Source organism: Marmota flaviventris, chromosome 3 (genome assembly GCF_047511675.1).
Source record: "Marmota flaviventris isolate mMarFla1 chromosome 3, mMarFla1.hap1, whole genome shotgun sequence".
NCBI lineage: Eukaryota > Metazoa > Chordata > Mammalia > Rodentia > Sciuridae > Marmota > Marmota flaviventris.
In genome coordinates this window covers 179055278-179076814 of record NC_092500.1, presented here as the reverse complement: position 1 = coordinate 179076814, position 21537 = coordinate 179055278, and positions in this window count along the sequence as shown.

Sequence of the window (21537 nt, the reverse complement as noted above, 5' to 3'; positions counted from 1 at the left end):
ACATGCCGTCTGATAGAAGAAAAAGTTGGCTACGATCTACATACTGTGGGGTCGGGCTCCAAATTCCTCAATAGGACACCCATAGCACAAAAGTTAATAACTAGAATCAACAAATGGGACTTACTCAAACTAAAAAGTTTTTTCTCAGCAAAAGAAACAATAAGAGAGGTAAATAGGGAGCCTACACCCTGGGAACAAATCTTTACTCCTCACACTTCAGATAGAGCCCTAATATCCAGAGTATACAAAGAACTCAAAAAATTAGACAATAAGAAAACAAACAACCCAATCAATAAATGGGCCAAGGACCTGAACAGACACTTCTCAGAGGAGGACATACAGTCAATCAACAAGTACATGAAAAAATGCTCACCATCTCTAGCTGTCAGAGAAATGCAAATCAAAACCACCCTAAGATACCATCTCACTCCAGTAAGATTGGCAGCCATTATGAAGTCAAACAACAACAAGTGCTGGCGAGGATGTGGGGAAAAGGGTACACTTGTACATTGCTGGTGGGACTGCAAATTGGTGCAGCCAATTTGGAAAGCAGTATGGAGATTTCTTGGAAAGCTGGGAATGGAGCCACCATTTGACCCAGCTATTCCCCTTCTCGGTCTATTCCCTAAAGACCTAAAAAGAGCATGCTACAGGGACACTGCTACATAGATGTTCATAGCAGCACAATTCACAATAGCTAGACTGTGGAACCAACCTAGATGCCCTTCAATAGATGAATGGATAAAAAAAATGTGGCATTTATACACAATGGAGTATTACTCTGCATTAAAAAATGACAAAATCATAGAATTTGCAGGGAAATGGATGGCATTAGAGCAGATTATGCTAAGTGAAGCTAGCCAATACCTAAAAAACAAATGCCAAATGTCTTCTTTGATATAAGGAGAGTAACTAAGAACACAGTAGGGACGAAGAGCAGGAGAAGAAGATTAACATTAAACAGGGATGAGAGGTGGGAGGGAAAGGGAGAGAGAAGGGGAAATTGCATGGAAATGGAAGGAGACCCTCAGGGTTATACAAAAGTACATACAAGAGGAAGTGAGGGGAAAGGGAAAAATAATACAAGGGGGACAAATGAATGTCAGTAGAGGGGGCAGAGAGAGAAGAGGGGAGGGGAGGGGAGGGGAGGGGGGATAGTAGAGGATAGGAAAGGCAGCAGAACACAACAGACACTAGTATGGCAATATGTAAATCAATGGATGTGTAACTGATGTAATTCTGCAATCTGTATATGGGGTAAAAATGGGAGCTCATAACCCACTTGAATCAAAGTGTGAAATATGATATATCAAGAAATTTGTAATGTTTTGAACAACCAACAATAAAAAATTAAAAAAAAAAAATCCCAGCCTCAGCATCTGAAATTGAGGATAACTAGGGCTACATCATCTACTCTTTAACTTCCTAACAACTGCAGATAAACACAATATGGACCTTTTACAATTCCTTATGATTTTTAGAGTAGGCTTTAGGCTCTGATATTCAGAGTTCATGACATTATCTATGATAAAAACTACTTATAAAGTTGTATAATTCAAGGAAAGTCTTGTTATAATCCTTGGATTTGTGTCAATACACTGAACGATCTTCCCATTGGAAAAAAACTGGGAATGGAGGAAAGTATTTGTTGCATAATGTCAGAAAAAAAACTGTCTTAATTTTATAATATGCTGCATTTTCCAGTGTTATTTTTATACACTGAAGCAACAGATTTGCAGCAAAATAGAAAACAAAACATTTAACTTAAAAAAAAGCAAAAAGAGGCTGGAGCTGTGATGTAGCATGACCCTTGTTTCCATCCTCTTATCCACAAAAAAATTATCTTCTGCTCTTTGTCCTTATATCTTCTGCTCTTTCCTTATTTAGCTTTCTTGAATGGCAGCATGAAAGAGAGAAATTTAACTCTCTCTCCTTTTTTCCTCCTAGGTTTCTACATTCAGTTGGCTGATCATAGGTTGTACTCCTGCACTCACATGACTCCCCAGACTCTGCTTCTAGACCACAGGATACCACCCCTGTGGGCACCCAAGGTGTTATGATTTGGATGTGAGGTGTCCCCCAAAAGCTCACATGTGAGACAATGTAAGAAGATTTACAGGAGAAATGATTGGGTTACAGCCTTCACCTAATCAATGAATTAATCCCTGATGGGATTAACTAAGTCTGCCACACTCTTCTGCCATGTTGTTCTGCCTCCACTCACCTTAAGCCCTTAGGAATGGAGCCTGCTGTCTATGGATTGAGACCTCTGACAGTGTGAGCCCCCAAATAAACTTTTCCTCCTCTATAGTCGTTCTGATTGGGCCCTTTTAGTCACAACAGCGAAAAACCTGACTAAAACACCAGGCTACCACTCCTTCTACTGGTACCACAGGCTGCCACATCTGTTGCTGTCACACAGACCTTTCTTCCAGTAACAATTCTCAATTACTGATTAGCAAGCAAAAAACTTTTTTGTAGATTATGAGCATCCCATAAATTGGGGGGGTTTTTTGGGGGTGCAGCACATATTATTTTCTGGTCATCATTCATCCATTCACTAATTTATACTGCAGCCCTGAGAATTTATACTGTAGTTCTGTACAATTCCCAGGCATTGTACATTCCAAGGAATGGCTCTACCACTGAGCTTCAGCCCCAGTGGATGTTTACCACCTCAAGGTAGAAGAGTCTTCATGTTCCTCAACAACCTAAAGCTTCCAGGAAGAAAGGTAGCACAAAAGAGAGACACTCTACTTTTCCTTCATGGTTTCTTCCCTGAATTTCCATTCTTCTCAGTCTTTCCTTTTCTCCTCAGATTCCTGGCTGTGTTCCCCAAGCTAGGCATCTACACCTGCATTAATGCACTTCCTAGTCCCACCTTCTGTAATTGCTGGTACCATAGACTACCACACATACCTGATTCTAATTATGGAAAGTCCAAATTATCTTCTAACTTATTCATCCTGATCATGCACAAAAATTCTCCACACATATTTGACTTGTGTTCTCTTGAACACACTTTGATACTATGACATCAACCACAGTTAACCTCTCTGCTAAAAAAAAATGCAGGTTATGAGCATCAAATAAACATTTTTTATGCCTTATTTTGCTGAGGTTTTTTTTTTGGGGGGGGGGGGTTCTCATTCATTCACTCATTTATATTGCATCCTGGGAATCTAATCCCAGGTATCACACATTCCAAAGACAGTTTCTACCCCTGAGTCCTCTCCCAATCCCCAGGAGGCTAGCACTTTAAGGTACACAGGACCCAGTATTACCTGACAATGCAAAGCTCATAATATATACAACCAGAGGCACACTGAATTTGTTTATTTCACTTAAAGATGAAACCCAGATTTCTTTGATACCCATGTTTGTATTTAAAGAAATTCCCCAGTGACTAGGGAGGCTGAGGCTGGAAAGTATGAGGATGGCAGTGATCCTGGGCTGTGATGCCAGAACCTTTCTCAAAATAAAACATAAAAGAGGCTGGGGTGCTGGGGTTTGGGCTCAGTGGTGGAGCACTTGCCTAGCACATGTGAGGCACTAGGTTCAATCCTTAGCACCACATAAAAGTCAGTAAATACTTGAATAAATAGAACAAAAAGCTATTAAAGAAAAACAAATGGCTGGTGCTGCAAAGTATTGTGCACTGATATTCAATCCTCAGATATTAAAAAAATCAATTTGTTCTCTTTTATTCCTCTTCCACCCTCTCTTGTCTTGTTTCTTTTGTACTAAAGAAGCAAAAAAGAGAAACACTTAACGTTTCTTCAATGATTTTTCATTTCTCTCAGCCCTACTTTTCTCCTCATGGTTCCAGCTTTGTTTGTTCTCAAAATAAAACATAAAAGAGGCTGGGGTGCTGGGGTTGGACACAAATGAAGAGTTTAAATGACCCCTTCTCTGTTTGAATCATTTGCTGAAATGGCTCCCAGTAGCCAGGAAAGCAGTGTATTTAGTACTGCCAACTCACCATAAAGTATATCTTTCAAACATATATTAAATAAAATGCTTGAACAGGCAGATAACAACACCCACAGAAAAAGGTAGATGGTAAAGTGCATATAACATTCATGCCCTCTCCAGACAGCACCCTCCGAGAACCTTCAGCAACTGAGTGCCCCTAAATCATGTTCTTTTGCTTTGTATTAATGTTTTATCAAGTACCCATGATTCATTAATTCATTGCCCAAATGTGTGTGTGTGTGTGTGCTGGAAATTGATCCCAGGGCTTTGTGCATGCAAGTACTCAACCAACTAAGCTATATATACCCAGCCCTACTGCTCAGTTTTGATCAGCTGAACCTTCAGCTCCTCAATTCTTCCCAAATGCATGGGAGGTCTCAAGTTTAAACCCTCTAATCACAGGGTAGGTTTCACTGCACCCACCCATCCTGGGCCCCCCAGGATCCCTAGACCATCATTCACTTCATTGGCATCAAACAGATACACTGCTTCATAGATTCAATGGTCAGGACCTAAGTGCCATGAAATGGCCATAGACCAAATAAGTATTTTCCATTATGGCATAACAACCAACAAAATGGAAGAAAAATAATTGCTATATATAAATCTGTGTATATACTGCAACAATACAAAATGTGCAGCCTGTGCGTGGAATAGTTTGCTGTTTCCTCAAAGGGTTAAAAACAATATTACCGTACTACTCAACAACGCTGTTCCTAGGTATTTACCCACAAAGAACTGAAAGGAGGTGTTCAAAAAATGTATGCATTTGCTCTTTCCATTTGTTGGAGTCACAAAAATGAGGGACAGGCTTAGAGAGTTCCAGAGAAAGAACCCTGGATCTGAGTGGAAAAGGAGTGTTTCTCTCAGTTGGGGAAGGTGGTGAGAATGAGGACTGACTTCCATGGAGAAACTTGTTGGTGTCCTGTTCTGCAGGTTACGTGAAGGTCACCTGGGAGTAGCCCTGCATTCATTAAAGTACACTGCAGTGTTTCACACAGAGGTGCAAATCTGGAAGAGCAATGACCACTGGGGAATGTGAGTGGAAGAATGCAGAGCACTGTGCAACACTACCGCGGGGATCCTACAAGCTTATAGCATGTCAGAAGCCAATTGCTTTTAAAATAACCAGGTCCATGCCTGGACAGAAAATAGACACATACAGTGTCATTAGCAAGGCTGACCCTCAAAAACTCAGTTCAGGCAAAGCTGTGAAACCATGGCATTTGTAAGAAATTATGTCAGGAGAAGCCATTGTGTGGACACCACTTTAGTGTTATTAGCAATAGGAGACCCCTGAGTGAATATTATGTTAATATGAGAGAACAGAGTGTGGGTATTATGTAAGAAATGAAGTACACTGTCTAGATGTTATTATTATAGTAGAAAGTGGTCATGGTAAGTAAATATATAATCACATCCACTCTACAGACATAATAGTTTGGGGGCAACAGTTAGTATTTGTATTAGTCAGGGTTCTCTAGAGGAACAGAATCACAGGAAGTATAACTATAGCAGAGGAACTTAGGTTGGATTACATGATCAGAAGCTGGATAGTTCACAATGGCCATCTGCAGGCTAGAGAGCTGGAAGAACCAGCAGCTGCACAACCAAGAGGCTGAAGCCCCAGAAAAAGAGGGATCAATGGTGCTACCCTAGCCTGAGACTGAAGGCTTCTGGAGAATCACTGGCAGCATCTGCTTTGTAAGAGTGAAGTAGCAAGAGTCCAATATCCTCAGATGATCACAGCAGCAATCAAAAACTGTTCAGAAAGAATTGAGCTTGCATCTGCTGTTGCTTCCAACTTTTATTCCATCCAAGCCCTCATTCTATTGGTCAGCGCTGACCATGCTTAGGAAAGGTCCTCATTTCAGTCAGCTATCCCACATTCCAATCATTCCTAGACATTCTCTCATTGTTAGATGCTGAAGTATGAATATCATATTGATACTGAAGATCACAGAACACCTATTATATAAGTTTTAGATGCTAGATTATGAATTTTATGTTAATATTAAAGGACAGAGGGCAGCTATTGTATAAGTTTTACATGCTATAGCATGTATATCATATTAGTATAAAAGCCATAGGGTATCTATTACATTAGTTTTCAATGGTATAGTATAGTTTTTGATGCTATGGTATGGATATTATATTAGTATTAAAGTCCTCAGGCAGCAATTATATTAATTTCATATACTATTGTATGAATGTCATATTGGTATTAAAGACCACAGTAATGGTAATGTATTAGTTTCAGATACTATAGTGTGGATATTATATTAGTATTAAAGGCCACAGGTGAGCTTTATGTCAGATTCAGATACTGTCATATTAATATATTAATAGTAATGAGGCCACAATGGAGCTATTATGTTAGTTTTACTTGCCTAATTATGAATATCACATTAATATTAAAACTAAAATTATGGGCTAGGGATTTGGCTCAGTGGTTAAGTGCCTGTGAGTTCAATCCCTGGTACAAAAGAAAAAAAGAACAAATATGTTTTTTTTGGAGGCCACACTATGGATATGAGTTAACACTAAAGGCCACACAGACACTAATATATTAGTTTCAGGTGCCATAGTATGGATATTAATAATAAATCCCACAGGACAGCTATTGTATTACTTTGAAATGGTATAGTATCAATATTACACTAGTATTAAGAACCACAAGTCATTAATTTTATTATTATAAGATAATAGTATGTATAAAAAAATTACTATTAAAGGCCACAGCTATTATATTAGTTTTAGATGCTATAGTGTCAATATTCATTAATATAAAAGGCCACAGACCAGCTATTATATTGCCTTAGGATGGCATAGTATTGATATTAGGTTAATACTAAAAGTCATGTAGTATGTCAATTTAATAGTTTTGGTTGCTATTGAATACATATAACATTATGATTAAATGCCATATGTCAACTATTATATAATTTTTTGATGTTATGGTATGGGTATTACATTAGTAGTGAAGGACAAATGCAGTTATTATATTACTTTAAGATGTTATAGTACCCATATTATATTAGTATTAAAGGACACAAGTCAGTTTTAGATGTTATAGTATGAACATTATATTACTATTAAAGAACACAAGGCAAATATTGTACTAGTTTAATATGCTATACTGTGGATAATATATTAGTATTAAATACCACAGTGTAGGTATTATATTAGTTTAACATGATATTATGTTTATACTAAATTAATTAATGTTAAGGCCACAGAGAAGGTATTATATTAGTTTTAAATGCTATAGTAAGAATGTTACATTAATACTAAAGGTCATAGGGCAACTCATATCAGTTTTAGAAGCTATGATTTGGATCTAATATTAGTGTTAATGGCCACAGTTCTTCTGTTATATTAGTTTTAGATGTTATAGTATGGATATCATATTAGTATAGAAGGCCACAGTGCAGCTATAATGCTACATTAGGATGCTATACTACACATAATACATGAATATTGAAGGCCACAGAGCAACTACTACATTAGTTTTAGGTGCTATAATATGGATATCATATTAATGCCAAAGATCACAATGCAACTATTATTATGTCAGTTTTTGATGCTTTACAATAGATATTATATTAGTATTAAAGGCCACAGGCAAATATTATATCAATTTTAGATGAGATAATATGGATATCATATTAGTGTTCAAGGCAACAGTGAACTGTTATATTAGGTTTAGATGCTATAGTACAGATATTAAATCAGTTTAAAGACCACAGTCATCCAAGCCTCCTGAGGCAAAGGCTGCAACAGCCTCTGAGTGCCTGGACAGCCTAGCATAGTGAAATCACCTCCTAGGCACCTCTGTGCAAGCAGGAGGCTTCACTGGTCTCCTTTCAAGGGAATTTTTCATTTTATAACCTTGATCCTGAGATGGGGATGTTCTTGCAAATTTCTGAGGTGCCCTCAAGCCGTCTTTCCTATGTCCCTTCTAGTATTTAGCATCTATTTAGTGGTTATAATGTCTTTAGCAACCACAACTTCCTTAGCCCCAGTTTTACTCATACTTTTCTGGCCAAACTGAAAGATATTCAAATCTTTCTGCTCTGCTTCCTTATCCTGCTTATCACAGTAAACTTGGCTAAAAGTCAAGTAATATTCATGCCTGAATGCGGTGTTGCCTTGAAATTTTCTTCATCAGATTAATTCTCCATCACCTTTAAATTCAGCTCCACAGGTAGTCTCACACATAGGCAGAATGTACATAACTTCTTAGCCAGTATGTAACAAAAATTACCTCTCCCCACAGTGCAGATATTATATTAATTTTAGATGCTATTGCATGAATATCATATTATTTTCAAAGGCTACAAGGAGAAATTATATTGGTTTTAGATATGATACTATGGATGTTCTATTAATATTGAAGGCCATTAGTTATTATATTAGTATCATAGGGCATAGTATGGATATTATATTAATATTAAAGGCCACAAAGAAGCTATTTTATGAGTTTTAGATGTTATAGTATAGATATTACATTATTTTAAGGCCACAGGGCAGCTATTATATTAGATTAGATTAAGATGTTACAGTATGATTTTACATTAATAATAAAGGACACTGGAAACATATTACACTAATTTTAGATGCTCTAGTATGAATATTACATAAGTAGTAAAGGCTACAGGGCAGCTCTTATGTTAGTTTCAGATGGTGCACTATGGATATAGTAGTATGAAGGGCCACAGGTCAATTTTTATATTAGTTTTAGATGGTATATTATGGATGTCATAATAGTATTAAAGGCCACATGACATATATTACATTACTTTAAGATGTAACCGTGTGAATATTACATTAAGTTAAAGACCCAGGGAACACTTTTAGTATTTTTAGATGTTGAAGTATGGATATTACATTAATGTTAAAGACCATATTTTATGAGTTTAAGGTGCTATATTATGGATACTATATTGCATTAGCTTTCAAGGCCACAATGCGGTTTTTATGTTAACTTGAGATAGTATAGTATGGATATCATTTCAGTAAAAAAGCTACAAGGCAGCTATTATATTAGTTTTGGATGATATTACTTGGATATTATATTGATCTTAAATGCAGTAGGCCAGCTATTATATTAGTTTTAGATGCTATATCATGGGTATTACATAAATATTAAAGGCCACAGAGCAATTACTATGTTTACTCTAGATATTCTTGTATGGATATCAATATCAAAGACTACAGAGCAACTAAAGTATTACTTGTAGATGCTATACTATGGACATTTTGTTACTATTATCGCCAAAGGATAAGTGTTACATAAGTTTAAATATTATATTATGGACATTATATTAGTATTAAAGGTAACAGAAAAAATATTGTATTAGTTCTATGTGCAGTAGTATGATATTACTTTAATATCAATGGTCACAGGGCATGTATGGATTAGTTTTAGATGCTATAACATGGATATCCTATCAGTATTAGAAGACATGTGGCAGCTAATATATTAATATTAGATGGTAGAAGGTAGATATCATGTTAGTATTAAAGACCACAGAACATATATCAGTTTACTATGCTACAGTATGAATATTACATTAATATTTAAGACCACAGGTTATGATTTTTATTAGTTCTAGGTGCTATAGTATGGATATCACAGTAATATTAAAGTCTACTGGACAGCTATTCCATTTTATTTAGATGATATTTTATGAATACCATAATAGTGTTAATTGCCACAGAGCAAGTGTTATATTAGTTGCAGATTCTATAGTATTGAAATCTCATTAGTATTAAAAGCCACAGGGCACCGATTTATTTAATTTTAGATGGCATGCTATTGATATTATAATAGATTTAAAGGCCACAATGCAGCTGTTGTATTAGTTTTAGATGCTATACTATAGACACCATATTACAATGAAGGCAACAATGAAGAAATTACATTAGTTTTGGAGGCCACAGCATGGATATTGTATTTATGTTAAAGGCCACAGAACAGGTTTAGTTTTTCAGACAGTATAGATATTATTTTAAGAATAAAAGAAATGGGGCAGTTATATTTATTTTAGTTTATATCATATTAACATTAAAGACCACAGGTCAGATATTACCTCAGTATTAGATGCTCTACTAAAGCTGTTGTATTATTATAAAAGCCAAAGGGCATTAATATATCATTTTAATGCTATTATATGGATATCACATTAGTATTAAATGCCATAAGGCAGTTATTACATTTGTTTTGATGCTATAATATGAATACTACATTAAAATTAAAGGCCACAGAGCATTATTATATTGGCTTTTAATTATATAGTATGGATATCGTAGTACCTGTTCAAGACCTCAGGGCACAAATTGTATTAGTTTTAGAATCTATAATATGGGTAACATATTAATTATAACCACAAGAAGGAAGCTATTATATTAGTTTTAGATGCCATAGTATGGATATCATATTAGTATTAAAGGCTAGAGGGAAGCCATTATATCTATTTATAGGCCTATTCTATTAATAGTAAAGGCCACTTGGCAGCTATTATTACAGTTTTAGATGCTTTTGTATGGATGTCATATTAGTATTAAAGAGCAGAGGGCACCTATTATTTTAGTATTAGATGAAACATTATAGATATAATATTAGTATTAAAGTTCATGGGGAAGATATGGTATTAATTTAAAAATTTATACTATGGATATGATATAAGTATTAAAGACAACATGGAAGATTTGATATTATTTAAGATGACAAAGTAGTATAGGCCACAGGGCTGCTATTTTATGAGTTTTAGATGTTTACTATGGATATCACATATATTAAAGTTTATAAGGGAGCTATCATATTAGTTTAGATGCTATATTATGGACACCATCATAGTACTAAGGTGAGAGAACTGCTGTTATATTAGAATTATATGCTGTAATATGGATATCATATTAGTACTAAAGGCCACAAGGCAGGTATTATATTAGTTTTAGATGCTACATTATTAAAATGCCACAGGACAATTTAATTTTAGGCACCACAGTATTAACATTATATTTGCATTAAAGGTTACAAGACAGCATCATTATCAGTTCAGATGCTAAAGTATAAGTAATTTACTACTATGAAAAGCCATAGGATACACAATGGAATATTACTCTGCATTAAAAGAGAATAAAATCATGGCATTTGCATGATGATGAAGTTGGAGAATATAATGCAAAGTGAAGTATGTTAATCTCAAAAAACCAAAGGCCAAATGTTTTCTCTGATATGTGGATGCTGATCCATAATGGGGGTTGGGGGGGAGCATGGGTGGAAAAGAGGAACTTTAGATAGGGCAAAGGGGAGAGAGGAGAAGGGAAGGGGCATGGGGATAGGAAAGATGATGGAATGAGATGGATATAATTACATGTATGAAGACACAAATGTAGAGTAATGAAAAATTGTGCTCTACATGTGTGCTATGAATTGAAATGCATTCTGCTGTCATGTATAATAAATTAGAATAAATAAATAAATTTTAAAAATAGCTATAGGGTTTTTTGATATTATAATATCAATTTTTTAATGTTTATTTTTTAGCTGTAGTTGGACATAATACCTTTATTTCACCTATTTATTTTTATGTGTTGCTGAGGATTGAACCCAGCACCACATAAAAATATGGTGCCAGGCAAGCACTCTATCACTGAGCTACAACCCCAACCCATAATATCAATTTTTGATATAATAAGGATAAATATTCAGTCCACAGGGCAGTTAGTACATCAGTTTTGGTGATATATATGGATAGTATATTATATTAAATGCCACAGTACAGCTTATATCAGTTTATGAGGATATAATATTAATAAAACATTAGTATTAAAGGCCACTGGATGATTATTATATTAGCTTGAAATGCTACAGTATAGATATCATTATATTATCAAAAAACTTACAGGGCAGCAATTATATTAGTTTTGGATAATATGGCAGGGGTATTATATTAACATTAAAGGCCAAAAGAAAGCTATTATATTAATTTTACATGCTGCACTATGGACATAATAATGAGTATCAAAACCAAATGGTAGTTATTATATTAGCTTATATGCCATATTATAGATATTATATCAATATTAAAAGTTATGTATTTCCCTTAGATGCTATAATATGGATATTATATTAGTACTAAAGGCCATAGTGCAGTTATAGTATTATTTTTAGAGGTTGTACCATGGATATTACATTAGTATTAAAGACAACTGGGCAGCTGTTATATTATTTAAGATGATAGAGTATAAATATTACATTTGTGTTAAAGACCACAGAACTGCTATTTCATTAATTTTAGATGCTATATTGTGAATATCATGTAAGTGCTAATGGTCACCTGGGAGCAATTATATTATTTTAGATAGTATATTAAGGATACTATATTAATATTCAAGGCCACAGGGCAGCTGCTTTGTTAGTATTAGATTCTATAGTATGGATATCGTTTTAGTAGTAAAGGACACAGAGCATTAGTTTTTGAGGACACAATATGGTAATCATGTTAATATTAAAGGGAAAGGGCAACAATTACATTAATTTTAGATAATATATTATAGATATCATAATAGTAGGAAGGAAAGAGAGCAGGTATTATATTAGTATAAGATGTTATAGCATGGATATCATATCTTGAGTAATGACCAGAAGGCAGGTATTATATTAGCTTTTACAGTATGGATATCATATTTGTATTCAGGATCACAGGGCTGCTATCTTATTAGTTTTAGGCTCTATAGTATGATAACAAATTAATATTAAAGACCAAAAAACAGCTACTATACTAGTTTTAGAGGCTAGAGTATGAATATAATAAATAGTTAAATATTTTATTAGTTATAAAAGTCACACAGTGATATAATATTATCATTACATGTTACAACATGGATATCATATTAGTATTAAAAGCCACAGGACATATATTAGTTCAATATGCTATATTATGAATTTTACATTAATACTAAAGACCAGAGAGCAAATTTTATATTGGTTTTAGATGCTATAGTATGCATATTACATTAAGATTAAAGGACAAAGGGTGGGTCTTATCTTAGTAATTGATGCAAGAGTAGGAATATCATACCAGTATCAAGGGCTACAGGAAAACTTCAGTATTAATTTTATATGGTATACTATGGATATAATATTGTATTATAGGCTGCAGAGATGCAATTGTTTTAGTTTTAAATATCACAAGGTTATCATATTACTATTAAAGGCCCTAAGGTAGCTATTATATTAGTTTTACATACTATAGTATAGATATTATATTAATATTAAAGTCCACATGGAATAATGATATTAGTTTCAGAGGCCACAATATGAACATACAATTTTATATTAATAAAAAAGCCACACACAGATCAGCTATTATATTAGTCTTAGATGTTATAATATGTATATCATAATAGTTAGGAAGCTATTTTTTTCAGTTTTAGAGGCTTTAGTATTGATATTAATACTAAAGGCCACAGAGCAGCTTTTATATAAGTCTCAGATGATCTGGTATGGATATCATATTTGTGTTAAAGGTCATAGAGTGCCTATTATATTAGTCTTAGATGCAATATTTTATTAGTTTAAGATGCTATAATATGGCTATTATATAGCAACAGAGTCCAGAAGGCAGCTATTGTATAAGTTTCAGGTGCAATGAGTATTAATGGTCACCTGGGAGCAATTATATTATTTTAGATACTATATTAAGGATACTATATTAAGATTCAAGGCAAAAGGGCAGGTGTTTTGTTAGTATTAGATTCTATAGTATTAATGATCACCTGGGAGCAATTATATTATATATTAATACTAATATGAATATTAGTATTAAGGGACAGAGGGTAGATGTTGTATTAGTATTCAATGCTTCACTATGAATATGTTAGTATTAAAGACCATAGAGAAATTATTATATTAATTTTAGATATTGTACTATAAATATTATATGAGTATTAAAGGCCAGAATACAGCTATTGTATTAGTTTTACATATAATATGGAATTACAATTGTGTTAAAGAGAAACTTTATAATAGTGTTAGACACTATATTATGGTTATCAGATTAGCATTAAAGGATACAGAACAGCAACTATATTAGTTTTAGATGGTATATGTTATGGTTTAGATGTGGTGTCCCCCAAATCTCACATGTAAGACAATGTGAGGTTTAAAGGAGAAATTATCATAATGTACTTTGAATATTATATCACAATTAAAGGCCACAAGCCAGGTATTTATTAATTAGAGGCCAGAGTATGGATATTATACTAATAATAAAGAAAACAGAGCAGTTATTTTATTGCTTTTAGTTTAAAACTATGGATATAATATTAATATTAAATTCCAGAGGACAGATAGTATGTCAGTTTCATATGCTATAGTAAGGATATTTTTAAAAATATTTAATGACAGAGGGCAGTTAATATATCAGGTTTTGATGCTATAGTATGTATATTGTGTTTGCAATAAAGACCATGGAAAAGCTATTATATTAACTTTATATGCTCTAATACTGATATTATATTAATATTGGAAGGCACAAGGCAGCTATTTTATTAGTTTTAGTTATTATTAGTTGAAGTAGTTTTATTTTTATTAGGTTCTATAGTATGGAAATACTAATATAAGACCTCAGGACATCTATTATATTATTTTAAATACTATATTATGGATATCATCTTAATATTAAAGGCAATGGGCACATTGTGTTTTAGATGCTAGAGGTTGAAAACTTTATTAAATTTAAGGCAACAGAACTGCTATTACATCAGTTTTATATGCTATATGAATATAATATTAATATTAAAGGCCATAGGCCAGCTATAAAAATAATTTTAGAGTCCAAAGTCTGGATATCATATTACTATTAAAGGCCACAGGGCAGCTATTACATTAGTTTGAGATGCTATATTTTGGATATTATAAAAGTATAAATGGACACACAGTGCAGTTGTTCATTTAGTTTTAGATGCCATAGGATGAATATTATATTAGTAATAAAGGACACAGGGAAGTTATTACACTAGTTTTAGAGGACATAGTAGAGATATATTAATAGTAAAGGCCACAGGGAAAGATTATATTAGTTTAAGATGGTATAGTATAGATATCATATTAGTATTAAAGGCCACAGGGCAGCTACTATATTAATTGTACATTCTAATTGTAGATTGTACAATTAATATAGTAGCTGGATAGTAATGGATCTCTTATTAGTATTAGAGACCCCAAGGCAGATATCATTTTAGTTTTAGATGCTATATTTTGTAAGCCATATTAGAATTAAAAGGCCACAGCATCACAGTTATTTCAGTTTGGGAAGCTACAAGTATTGATATTGTTTTAACATTAAAAGCCACAGGGCAATTATTATAGTAGTTATGCATGTTACAATATGAACATTTTATTAGCATTAAAGGCCATAGTGATGTGGCTGTGCAGCCCAGCCCACTGGTCTCTGCCAAGAAGTGGCAGCTGAGAAGGGGGACAAAGCAGTGGAGCCATGACCTGGGCAGGATGGACCAACACACAGGCAAGCTATGGCACACTGACTGTGATCCCACCACAGCTCTGCCTGGTCCATGCAGTGCTGCAATTCCAGACTACCCCCACCTGCATCCACAATTCAATGATCTCAACCTCCCATTTCCTGAGAAGTGGGCATAAACGGAAGTAAAGAAAACCTGAATGGAATTAGAGCTAACCAAAAGCAGAGGTACTTTTTCAATCTCTAATTAGCATAAATTTGGATCAATAGCATTATTACTTTTTTCAAACCCTGATGAGTATACGTTTGGACCAAGAGTGTTGACCCAAGTGCTATATAAAGCCATAGACTAGCATTTTCAGATGGCAACATTTATAGGTACTCCTATCACAATGTGGGAGTTGTTTCTATGCACATGCAAATAAATCCTATTCTTACACACACTCTTCCTGAGTCTGTGGAGTTCATTATTCAAATTCACAAGATAGAACCCACAAAGAAGAAGAAACTGACAGTGAGCTGCTGGGGTCTGCTGCAGCACTGGAGGGCATGGCCTGCCATTAAGAACTACAACATATCTTGGCTGTTGAGGCCTGCACGTTGTGAAGACCACTCTGCCAGCAAAAGCAAAGAAACTCCAGTTTCAACAGGACAGTTATTGTATTAGTTTTAGATACCATAGTGTGGATATTAAGGACTGCAGTGCAGCTATTATATCAGTTTTAGATGATACACTATGGATATCATATTAAAGTCCTTATGGTAGCTATGGTAACAGTTTGTATGCTATCATATGGATTTCACGTTAGTATTAAAGCCTACAGTGAAAACATTATGACACATTTAGATGCTATAATATGGATATCATGTCCGTATTAAGGCCATCATCCAGCCATTATATAAGTTTTAGATGCTATTGCATTGATATCATATTAGTATTAAAGGTCACAGGTAACGTATTAGTTTTAGATGCTGTACTATGGATATCAGTATCAATTACTACAGGGCAAGTATTAGTTTCAGATGCTATAGTATTATTATTTTAGCATTAAATACTATGGATATTATATTAGTATTAAAAATCAGGGGCTGGGGTTGTGGCTCAGCGGTAGAGCGCTCGCTTAGCATGGGTGGGACCCAGGTATGATTCTCAGCACCACATAAAAATAAAGGCATTGTGTTGTGTCCATCTACAAAAAAAAGATTCTCTCTCTCTCTCTCTCTCTCTCTCTCTCTCTCTCTCTCTCTCTTTTCAAAAAAAATCAGAGAGAAGTTCTTTAATTATTTTCAGTTGCTACTGTATGGATGCTATTTGGTATTAAATCTGACAGGGCAGCTAATGTGTCAATGTGCTATGATGAAGATATCAGACTATTATTAACTGTCTCAGGGCAGTTATTATATTAGTTTAGAGGCCACAGTATAGATATCATATTAATATTTATGACTAATATATTAGTTTTATATGATATATTATGGATGCTATATTAGCAACTATTTTATTAGTTTTACATGCTATACTATGGATATCATTAGTGTTAAAGACCAGAAGTCATCAGTTATATCACAATTAGAGGCTATAGTACGGATATCTTATTTTATAAAAAGCCACAGGACATTATATTAATTTTAGATGATATAATATGGATATTATGTTAGTATCAAAAGTGAAAAGGCAGATATTATATTACTTTTAGATGGTATAATATGGATATTGGAATAATACAAAAGGCCACAGATGAACATGTTATTAGTCTTATTGGTCAATGTGTTTATAATACTAATATTAAATTCCACATTTCAGCAATTATATCAGTTTTAGATGCTATAATATGGGTATCATATTAGTTATAAAGGCCACTGGCTATTATATCAGTTTTACAAGTTATAGATGGATATCACATTAGTAATATAAGGCCCTAAGGCAGCTGTTATTTCAGTTTTTGAGGCCACGTTATTGATATAATATTAATATTAATATACGGGGCAACAATTATATTAGTTTTAGTTTCTACAGTATGGATATTATAGTATTATTAAAGGACACACTGCAAGTATTATAGTAGTTTTGGATGCTATAGTATTGACATCATATTAGTATTTAGTATTCACAGAGATTCTATTATATTAATGTTAGACACTATAGTATGATATTAATATGAAAGGCCACAGGGAAGCTATTATATTAGGTTTAGATACTATTGTATAGATATCATATTAGTATTCATTGCCACAGGCAGGTATTATATTAGTTTCAGAAGTTACATTATTGATATATTAGTATTAAAGGCCACATTATACCTATTAAATTAATTTTAGATGGTATACTATAGATATTTTATGACTATGAAAGTCCACAGAGCAGATATTATGTCAGTTTAGGTGTTTTATATGGATATCATAATAATATGAAAGACCAGAGACAGCTATTTTGTCAGTTTTAGATGTAATATTATGGAGATTATATTAATATAAAAGGCCACAAAGCAGCTATTACATTAGTTTTAGAAGATAGAGTTTGAATATTATATAAATATTAAAGGCCACAAGGCAGTTGTTATTTCCATTTTAGATGTCATAGTATTTATATTAGATTAATTAAAGGACACAGGGCAGTGATTCCCTTAGTTGTACATATTATAGTATGAATATAATGTTAGTGTTAAAGGTCACAGGGTAGTTATTATATTAGATTTAGATGCCAAGGTATAGATATCATATTAATATTATAGGTCACATGGCAGATATTACATCAGTTTTGGATGCTCTGGTATGGATTTCACATTAGCATTAAAGACCACAGGGCAACTATTAAGTCACAGTTAGATGCTATAGTATGGATACAATATCACTATTACAGGCCATTAGAACAGCTGTTATATTGGTTTTAGATGATGTTATATGAATATTATATCAGAATTAAGACCACAGTTCAGATATTTTATTAGTTTTAGATGAAACAGCATGAATACTCCATCAGTATTAAAAGCCACATGGATTCTATATACATGTATGATTACACTACTGGAGTGACTCTGAGCCATTCATAAAATGTAATAAATACAGCAATAAAAGTTAATAAAAAAGCCATGGGAAAAAACCTACATGGAAGCTATTGCATCAAATTTTGAACATACAATTTTGATATCTTATTAGTATTAGAGGCCATAAGGTAACTATTATATTAGTTTTAAATGCTATAGTATGAATATTACACAGGCCAGATGAAAGCTATTTTATTAGTGTAAGAAAATATGGTATGCATGATATACTAGTATTAAGGCCAAGTTTCTACTATTGTAATAGTTTAAGATGTTATAATATCAATATTACATTAACTCAAAGGCCACAGGGCAGCTCTTATTTTAGTTTTAGAAAGCATATAATGGACAGAAATTATGTCAATATTAAAGGCCACAAGGTAGGTATTATATCAATTTTAGATGCTATATTATACATATAATAATAGTTATAAAACCAAAAGGTAGCTACAATATTAGTTTTAGATGCTATATTATGAATATCATCTATGTATGAAAGGCCATGGGCAGCTAATAATATAAGATGCTATAGTGTGCATATTATATCAGTATTAAAGGTGACTGAGCAGTTGTTATTTTGATTTTAGATGCTCTTATATGGCTATAATATTACAATTAAAGACCATAGTACATATCTATATTAGAATTATATGTGGCAGTATGGAGAGAATATTAGTTTAAAATTCCAAGGTACCTATAGTATTAGTTTTAGATTCTATATTATGGACATCTTATTAGTACTATATGCCACAAGACAGCTATTACATTAGTTTAACATGCTATATAGTATTAATATTACATTAATGTTAGATGCCACAGAGCAGCTATAAAATTAGCTTTAAGCTACAGCATGGATATTATATTAGTGTTAAAGGCAACCATTTTATTACTATTAGAGGATAAAATATTGACCTCATATTAGCAATAAAGGCCACATTATTTTAAGATGCTTTAGTGTGTAATAATATTACATTATATTAAAGAGTAGAGGGCACATTTTATATTAGTTTTTTCTTTAAAAAATTTTTAATTATAGGTGGACACAATGCCTTTATTTTTATTTATTTATTTATTTATTTATTTATTTATTTATTTATTTATTTATTATGTGGTGCTGAAGATCAAACCCAGAACCTCACCTATGCTAGGCGAGCACTCTACCACTGAGCCACAACCTCAGCCCCTTTATATTAGTTTCTGATGTTGTAGGATGGATTATTATTAAAGGTCACAGGGCATGTCTTATATATTTAGGGGCTATAATATGGATATAATGTTAGTCCACAGTGCAGTTATTATATTAGCTTGAGATTTTATAGCATACTTTTACTACAAAAGGCTACAGGTCAGTTATTATGTTATTTTGGGATAATATACATGGATATTATATTAATATTAACAGTTATAGGGCAACTACTATGTTAAAATTAGATGCTACCATATGGATATCACAATAGAATTAAAAACTTGGGGCAATAATTATATTAGTCTTAGATGCTTAGCACAAATATTACATTAATATTAAAGTCAACATCACAGTTATCATATTTATTTTAGATACCATATTTTGGATACTATATTAGTATCAAAGGGCAATTATTGTACTACTTTTAGAGGCTATACTATATATATATATATATATATGTAGTAAAGACCTTAGAGGAGGTATTATATTAGTATTAGATGCTATAGAATGGATATTATGTCAATATTAAAGGCCACAGTAGAGCTATTCTGCTATTTTAGATTCTTGAGTATGGATATTATATTAATATCAAAGGCCACAGTTCAGGTATCAAATTACTTCATAGTATGAATATTATATTAATATTAAAGACCACAGGACACATTTTATATTAGTTTCAGATGGCTATAGTATAGATATTACATTAATATTAAAGGACACATGGCAGCTATTCTATTTGTTTTAGGTGCTATATTATGAATGTCACGTTATTATTAGACACTGGAGAAGCTATTTTGTTATATTTAGATGGTATAGTATGGATATCATGTTAGTATTAAAGGTCACAGGGGAGCTATTATATTAGTTTTAGATTCTACAACATGGATATCATATAATATTAAGACCACAGGAGAGCTATTTTTACCTTTAGATATTATTTTATGGATATCATATTAGTATTAATTGCCATAGGGGTAATATTATATTAGTTTCAGGTTCTATAGAATTGAGATCTCATTAGTATTAAAGGAAACAGAGCACCTATTTTTCATTGTAGCAGAGATTGAACCAGGGGTGTTTAACCACTGAGGCACATCCCCAGACTTTTTGTTTTTTATTTTGAAACAGGTATTGATAAGTTGCTTAGGGCTCTGCTAAGTTGCTGAGGTTGGCTTTGAACTCATAATCTTTCTGCCTCAGCATCTCAAGTCACTGAGATTACAAATGTGCCCCCACACATAGCTATTTAATTTTTGATGCCACATTATGATTATTATATTAGTGTTAAAGAACATAGTGCAGCTATTGGATTAGTTTTAGATTCTGTATATGGACATCATTTTAGCATGAAAGGCAATATTGAAATTTTTACATTAGTTTTGGAGAGCACACTATGGATATTATATTAATGCTAAAGGTTACAGGACACGTATTAGTTTTCCAGGCCATATTATGGATATTATTAATAATAAAGGGAATATAGTAATTATATTAATTTTAGGTGCTATAATATCTATATCACATTAACATTTAAGGCCACAGCACAGCTATACATCTGTATTAGATACTGTAGTAAAGATGTTATATTAATATTAAAAGATAAAGGACATTAATATATCAGTTTTATATTCCATTGTATAAACATAATGTTAGTAATAAAGGTCATAGGGTAACTATTATATTAGTTTTAAATGCTATTTTATGGATATTATATTAAAATTAAGGGTTATATTTGCCTATTATGTTCATTTTAAAATGCATAATACCAATATATTAATTATAAATGTCACATGGAAGCCACAATGTTAGTATTGGTTACTATAGTATAGATATCATATTA